Source organism: Hemibagrus wyckioides, linkage group LG24 (assembly GCF_019097595.1).
Source record: "Hemibagrus wyckioides isolate EC202008001 linkage group LG24, SWU_Hwy_1.0, whole genome shotgun sequence".
Lineage (NCBI taxonomy): Eukaryota > Metazoa > Chordata > Actinopteri > Siluriformes > Bagridae > Hemibagrus > Hemibagrus wyckioides.
In genome coordinates, this window is record NC_080733.1 from 643,524 (window position 1) to 652,322 (window position 8,799).

Genomic DNA, 8,799 nt, shown 5'->3' on the forward strand with positions numbered 1-8,799 from the left:
CATGCAGAGAATGTCAGAACTACTGGTAACTTTGCACTGAGATTCTAGGATTCTAAGAAAAGCAGTTTAGCCTAATGGTGTTATATAAATAAAACATAAACTGGCGTTACGGATACGAATAATAACACAAGGAAAAATGCAGTAGCAGTATGAAGCACTGCAGAAACAGCTGAACATTTATGCAGTTATCGGATCATGTAGCACCAGCACAGAGCATAAAATCATGCAGGTACAAGTCAAGAGCTCCAGATATAATGTTTTTGTCCATCTGTCCATCTGGAAATGTCTATCCTGACTGACTTTGGCATTGGAAAATCTATATACAGTAAACTGTCACATGCTGCTTATTTTACTTTCCATAGTGCATAGTGTCTTCCTGTCTGCCCCTTACATTTCTGTCGGTTGTCTATGTTTTGAGGGTCATATTTAATGCAAATGTCAAAGCTAAAAATATTTACGAATGGCTTTATATTGCCTTTCATCAGTTGAAACAGATTTTGATTGTATTTATTGGAAGATTAAAGCAGAAAAGTAAAGCAAAAAAGTCATGTTTGCAGTCAAATAAATCAAATATTTTTATTGGTCATGTGGTTTGAAACTGGGTTGTCTTGACACAGATTAAGATGGAATGATCAGCAGAACTAATAAGGACAAATAGTCCTGTCCACACGCAGAGAGTGAGAGGAAAGCCTGACACCCTTTATCACCCTCTTTGCGTTTTTTTCCCAAGTTGTTGGTGCATCCTGTCTAAAATCCATTTCATTCAGACCTCTACATCCGCTACAACCTTCAGTCTGCTCTGTATGCTGCGATCTTCTCTTTTATCTTCTAACTCAACCACTTAACCACAACAATGAAGACATGTCCACACAATGCGGCACGTTTTCCTTTCATCTGGCCTGGTTCAGAAGAGCAGTGGAGGGTGATATTAGGGAGCTTTTAATGGGATACATTCTACCTTCTACTATAGACAAAATGTTAAGACCTTCAAGTGAATTATTGAATATTACAAAATACTAATTGCTGTGAGAAATGCCTCCTCTCACAGAAGTAACACAAAGAAACTATCGCATCACAACATTCATCCTGGAATGATTACTTATCTTCCCTCAAAGTTTCATGTCAAAGCTCTTGTATCATTTTGTGCTGAGGGACAATTCTACCAGAAACAAAGCAAACAGCTTTTCAGGGCTTCCTTTCACAGTCAACCTGTGAAGAGAGATGTTCACAATGATCAGTGCACATAAGTGATGTGTGCACAAGAGTGAAGGGTTTGCAGGTTGTCTGAAGGCGCTCATAAGAAAGTTGATGGGAGGAAGCCGTAATGCAAATTCATCATGGCACAAAATCTCATTTTACAAACAAAAACGTATTGAATGCTTTTCATGTCTGTCATGCTAAATAACTCAAGTTGGCCAAGCTAAACTACAGACTCTGACAAAAAAGGACAGCTATTTCACATGTAAGGTTCTGACACAATTTCAAACCATCCCTTTATTTAAGGATGCACTTTTTTTTGTTAAAGACACTGTCAAAAGTGATCTCCTGGGTCAAATATTTAAGAGGTAAAATAGAGGTAAAACTTTTTTTGTTCTGTCTGGTAGACTAGACTCTTTCTTTGTCTTCTACTCTTTCTTCACGAGGCAGTGAACCAGAAACCTAAATGTTTTGGAGTTGTGAAAAAAGAACAGACACTGCACACAAAACAGTGTGTAGAAGAGAGAGTAGATGTGGGTGATGGCGTCAAAATGATAAGTGACCCCAAAGAGCAGGCCTCATTGTTTGGCATAAGAAGAAACTACTAGTGGCCTCTGGTCACTAGATTTTGTAAAGACACTATAGGGTCCTCTCCTGATGTAGCCCATATACCTTTCCCATATATATTTAAAAATTGGTGACTATTTTTATTTTGTAAAGAACAACACGCCAGACAGTGTGGCTATATGATAATTAAAATCCATGTAATTATTAGTAACATTATATTTCTTACCTTAGCAATATTTCTGAGATGAAAGAAGGCATTTGCCACTTTAACCAATGGTATCTATGAGCAACAATGAGGCCTAAATCCTGACTGATTTTGTAAATCTTTTTTTCTAGGTATGAGCATAACTGCTGTGTTGTGCTTTTCTTACTATATTACCTGCCCAACAGGATTTTTCAAATCCTCGAGACAATGTGATGAAGAGACCCAATTACTCAAACCACTCAAAAAAAACCACTCACTCTGGTTGACAACAGATAGTGGTGTTATAAATCATTAGCCTTCCACAACTGTATACCATAAAAAACTCAAACTGTAATGAAGTTTGTTAAGAGGATGTTTTGAATAAAGTGTATTGAAAGGCAGTTTTACTTTACATACTTTACAGTTGTCTGGGAGTGTAGGGAGGCTCAAGGACAGTGGGATTGCACTGGAGAAATTTATTTGGCTTTCACTTTTCATGCAGAAAAGAGATCAACATTTCAACAAGGCTAACCCTAACCCTAACCCTAACCCTAACCCTTGCTAATTTGGTCTGCACATCCTCCCACGCCTAAGATGCAGTAGGTGTCAAACTGCAAGAATTCATAAATTTCTGAATTTCACTGAAAACGAATATTTAATTTAATTAAATTTTATTTGTATAGGACTTTGTATAGGTCTCTATGCAGCTTATCAGTAATATAAAAATTCAGAATAAAAAATTTATGTTTATATTATCCCAGATGAGCAAGCATGAGCCAATTCTTTAGGGTAAAATGTTGTGTGCTTTTCTACAGTGGTTTATTCCCAGTTAATTTTGTACAGTATGACATAAAAATATAGGATTATTTTACCTTCAATTAGGGTGAGGACATCTAGCGGCACTAAGAGATTTTCTTGTAGTTCAGGAATCTTTCCTTCCAAGATAATTAAAATACTAGCAGTTTAGTTTACGTTCTACTTTTCTAGTGGTCTGCTTTAAGGTGCATTATACCATTATATAAGGATCATTATACCAGGGTGCTAGTTTTAACTGTTTAAATATTTTATTTTCTAAGTGGACCTACATTATCTAGGGTGTAGTAAAAGTTTGACTCTAAGTAATTAGTCAAGTACTGTGGGGTCTGATGGTGATCCAGTTCTGGGAGATTATTAGTGAATCTCTCTGCAGTAATAGAGGTAAATGTATGTTTAAAATGGTAATGTGTCAGAAAACATATCTTGTCTAAGACACATGTTAAATGAGATTTATGGTCTGAGATAGCTTCAGACTAAGACCTGCCAGTGGATAATGTGTTGCTGGTGTGTTGTCCTGGGTTTTGTGTATTTAAAACTCAGTTATATAGAACTGAGTGTTTTAAGCTTTTTGCTGCCCTTTTTGAAAGTGGCCGTTGGTTCATATTCAGCTTTTCACTGTAATTTATGCATTTCAAAAACATAAATTCATTTAATTGATAATAACTAAGAAGCTTTAATTCTTATAATACTCTTACTGTAAACCTGAGGGTGTGACAATAGCCTTAGCTATTTATATCCTCAGACTCACAAATATTTCACACACATATCTCAAACCTAGGATCTTGTTTAAATGAGTTAAAGACACAGGAGATCTGAAACTAAGATGAATGAGTCAATGTTACTCAGGCACAGTGGCCTACTGTAGACTCTCTCTCTCCATACTTACATTCATTAACACTGCAGAAGCAATGTAAGATCTGAGGATCAATTTAAAAGTCTTCAAGATATTTTACAACTGACAGGATATGGAATATGGATATGGAAGGGAAATAAAGATTCATAACTGATTGATACGTCTCCATCGTGTGCTAGAATGCTGTGCAATGTTTTCTGCTAATATAATTTGAACCCATGGTATTATTGGCTTTGAGTTCAGTCAAAAAGGTGTAGGAAAGAAAGAATTTATGCAGGCACGTTGTGATGAAGAGAGCCATGATCCCCCAAGAGAGGATTACACATGAAGTATGCATGCTGAAAATCACCTGCCATGGACTTTAGGTGAGAAACATTCCATACTATAATTCTTTCTTGTACATTGAAGTCACAGAGGAACATTCCTGGAGAGCTGAGGTAGAGCATAAAGATTTTTGCTCATAGTTTTTCATAGTTTTTTCATTATTTATTAAATGTTTGGTCACCTGTTGAGTTTGTTTTCAATTAATATAATGGCTTTCTAATACCTAAGAAAATTGCTCATTGAAAGTTTCCTAGTTTTTAATATTTCAATAATGAAGGCATTAACACTCTGATATAACAGATGGAGTAAAGTTAACATTAATCAAAACATGCCCTAAAATTAATCAAAACAATTTTATATTTTAAATCCCTTTTCCTATTGAAATTTACTCAACCTCTAGGTTTCTTCACTGCTTCTCCTATGTTCTAAATAAAAACTACTCTCCAACATGATCATAAACAAGTGTTTGTGTATATTTTCATGAGGAATGTGGTGTGTGCTTGGAAACAGAGAGGATATTTGGGTGAGAAGGTAATATAATATTTATAATTAGTGATGTGCTAGTGGACTGCAGGAGACACCATGACATGAAAGGTGATGCTAGAGTGCCACCACCTGGAAACACTTCTCTGAGGTTAGAGGTCAAATCTATTTAACATGAGTGACAGAATCCATTCATAAACATACTGACATCAATCCACCAGAAAAGAGAGAAGGCATGACATTTTTGTATTTTCTAAATTATTTCCTTTTTCTATGTTTATACAAAGGAATAAAAAGTAAATTTTAAGATCACACTTTTTCTTTACTACTACATTTAAAGAACAGAAAATAGAAACTAGAAAATAAGGCACATCGCCTTGTGTTCTATGTTGTTTGGAATGTAGAAAAAACATGATTAGAGATATCTGGAACTAATTTTGGAAAAAAAAAAAAAAACTTCACATCAATTACAGACTAAAATGACTCACATTTCCTGCTAGTGCCCTTGAAAATATAGCAGTGACTTCCAGAAAATAGAGTTCACTTTCACAATAATAGGAAGCATTAAAATACTTTAATATCATGCTGTCCATCTTTTGCAACAATAAGTACTGATAAGAAGCCAGGAGGTTTAAAAAGCCAGAGCATGGAGTGAAACGCAAAAAGTGGTGGAAGTATAGGAGAATAGGTGTCATAAACTTGTGAGACATGTCTTGGCCCAGTCAGGAAGGGAAGAAAAAGTTGTGGAGAGCAGTCATGGAGTGCATGTGGGTTTGTATTCAGGAGCTGGGTGGGAGAACAAAGTCCAACAATCCTTGTAATTTAGAAAAATAAATAGTTTTCCCACAAGTTCTAGCTAGCTGTGTTCTATCACTCAGTAGTATCTGTTAAGGATGATAAGCTTCCTTGTCTCATGAAGGAACTCATCCTCAAAGCCAGCACACAAATGCCCTATCAGTGATAAACTAAAACCTCACAAATTTCACAAAGAATGAATGCATGTCACTTTCTTAAACTCTCTAGGTTGAAACCAAACCCAGAAAACTAAGTTGCTCACTTGAATAATAATAATAATAATAAAAATAAGAAGAAGAAGAAGAAGAAGGAGGAGGAGGAGTACAATAATAATAAATGTGAAACCAGTTTGAAAGACCCTTATTTTACTACTTGAGTCTTACTTATGGAGGAATGCCAGATATTCAGTCCTGTGTGCAGAGTGCGGGCACAAGCATAACATTCAGAAAATTCAGAAGCAGCAAATTCTTAACAGCTCTTAATCCCCCCCCCACGAGTCAAAACAGAAGAGGAGACTTCCTGTCTTTGCACATTACACTTATGAACTGGTGTGTGAACTGGTGAACCACACAATACATCACAATGCTCTCTCAGACTAATGATAAGGAGGGTACAAGAGAAGACAGCAGACACTCTAAATGAGATGCAGGATGATCTGAGAGGAACAGGAAAAACATTTACAGAGGAAACATTAAGCACCACAATCATGTCCAGTCCTTCTCAACTTCTCTTCTAAAAACAAGCACAGATATGTGTAACTAAAAGCATTTAGTCAAATAAGAACACCTTTAGACCAGTTAACTCTGGTCAGACAAAACAAAAACAGAACATAATGAGAATACTTGGAGAAAGAAGGGTTCGGGCTATGAACACCACATAGTGCAGAATGTACAGGAAGGGAGTGATGTACTGGGACACAGGGGCATAATTTCCACTGGGGACAGGGGGGGACATGCCCCCCCGCCACTTTTCAAAATCCCCCCCACTGTCAAATTGGTTTGTTATGATTTTTTAACAGCACTTCATCATCACCACAGAGGAGCAGGACCAAGCAGGACACAGTCTGCCTGTGTTGATGCGTGTGCGGGTCCAGAAACGCCGCGTGCACACTCTAAAACTCACTGAAAGGTGTAATGAACAGGTATAATGAACAGGTGTAATGAACAGGTGTAATGAACAGGTATAATGAACAGGTATAATGAACAGGTATAATGAACAGGTATAATGAACAGGTATAATGAACAGCTGTAATGAACAGGTATAATGAACAGGTGTAATAAACAGGTATAATGAACAGGTATAATGAACAGGTATAATGAACAGGTGTAAAGAACAGGTGTAATAAACAGGTATAATGAACAGGTGTAATGAACAGGTGTAATGAACAGGTGTAATGAACAGGTATAATGAACAGGTATAATGAACAGGTATAATAAACAGGTATAATGAACAGGTATAATGAACAGCTGTAATGAACAGGTATAATGAACAGGTATAATAAACAGGTATAATGAACAGGTGTAAAGAACAGGTGTAATAAACAGGTATAATGAACAGGTGTAATGAACAGGTGTAAAGAACAGGTGTAATAAACAGGTATAATGAACAGGTGTGATGAACAGGTATAATGAACAGGTGTAAAGAACAGGTATAATAAACAGGTATAATGAACAGGTGTAATGAACAGGTGTGATGAACAGGTGTGATGAACAGGTGTGATGAACAGGTGTGATGAACAGGTGTAATGAACAGGTATAAAGAACAGGTATAATGAACAGGTATAATGAACAGGTGTAATGAACAGGTGTAATGAACAGGTATAATGAACAGGTATAATGAACAGGTATAATAAACAGGTATAATGAACAGGTATAATGAACAGCTGTAATGAACAGGTATAATGAACAGGTATAATAAACAGGTATAATGAACAGGTGTAAAGAACAGGTGTAATAAACAGGTATAATGAACAGGTGTAATGAACAGGTGTAAAGAACAGGTGTAATAAACAGGTATAATGAACAGGTGTGATGAACAGGTATAATGAACAGGTGTAAAGAACAGGTATAATAAACAGGTATAATGAACAGGTGTAATGAACAGGTGTGATGAACAGGTGTGATGAACAGGTGTGATGAACAGGTGTGATGAACAGGTGTAATGAACAGGTATAAAGAACAGGTATAATGAACAGGTGTAATAAACAGGTATAATGAACAGGTATAATGAACAGGTATAATGAACAGGTGTAAAGAACAGCTGTAATAAACAGGTATAATGAACAGGTGTAATGAACAGGTGTGATGAACAGGTATGATGAACAAGTGTAATAAACAGGTATGATGAACAGGTATAATGAACAGGTGTAATAAACAGGTATAATGAACAAGTGTAATAAACAGGTATAACGAACAGGTGTAATGAACGGGTATAATGAACAGGTATAATGAACAGGTATAATGAACAGGTGTAATAAACAGGTGTAATGAACAGGTGTAATGAACAGGTGTAATGAACAGGTATAATGAACAGGTATAATGAACAAGTGTAATAAACAGGTATAATGAACAGGTATAACGAACAGGTGTAATGAACAGGTGTAATGAACAGGTGTAATGAACGGGTATAATGAACAGGTATAATGAACAAGTGTAATAAACAGGTATAATGAACAGGTATAACGAACAGGTGTAATGAACAGGTGTAATGAACAGGTGTAATGAACAGGTGTAATGAATGGGTATAATGAACAGGTGTAATGAACAGGTATAATGAACAGGTGTAATAAACAGGTGTAATGAACAGGTGTAATGAACAGGTGTAATGAACAGGTATAATGAACAGGTATAATGAACAAGTGTAATAAACAGGTATAATGAACAGGTATAACGAACAGGTGTAATGAACAGGTGTAATGAACAGGTGTAATGAACAGGTGTAATGAATGGGTATAATGAACAGGTGTAATGAACAGGTATAATGAACAGGTATAATGAACAGGTATAATGAACAGGTGTAATGAACAGGTATAATGAACAGGTGTAATGAACAGGTGTAATGAACAGGTGTAATGAATGGGTGTAATGAATGGGTATAATGAACAGGTATAATGAACAGGTATAATGAACAGGTGTAATGAACAGGTGTAATGAACAGGTTTAATGAACAGGTGTAATGAACAGGTATAATGAATGGGTATAATGAACAGGTGTAATGAACAGGTGTAATGAACAGGTTTAATGAACAGGTGTAATGAACAGGTGTAATGAACAGGTGTAATGAACAGGTATAATGAATGGGTATAATGAACAGGTGTAATGAACAGGTGTAATGAACAGGTTTAATGAACAGGTGTAATGAACAGGTGTAATGAACAGGTTTAATGAACAGGTGTAATGAACAGGTGTAATGAACAGGTGTAATGAACAGGTATAATGAACATGTATAATGAACAGGTGTAATGAACAGGTATAATGAACAGGTATAATGAACAGGTGTAATGAACAGGTATAATGAACAGGTGTAATGAACAGGTGTAATGAATGGGTATAATGAACAGGTATAATGAACAGGTGTAATG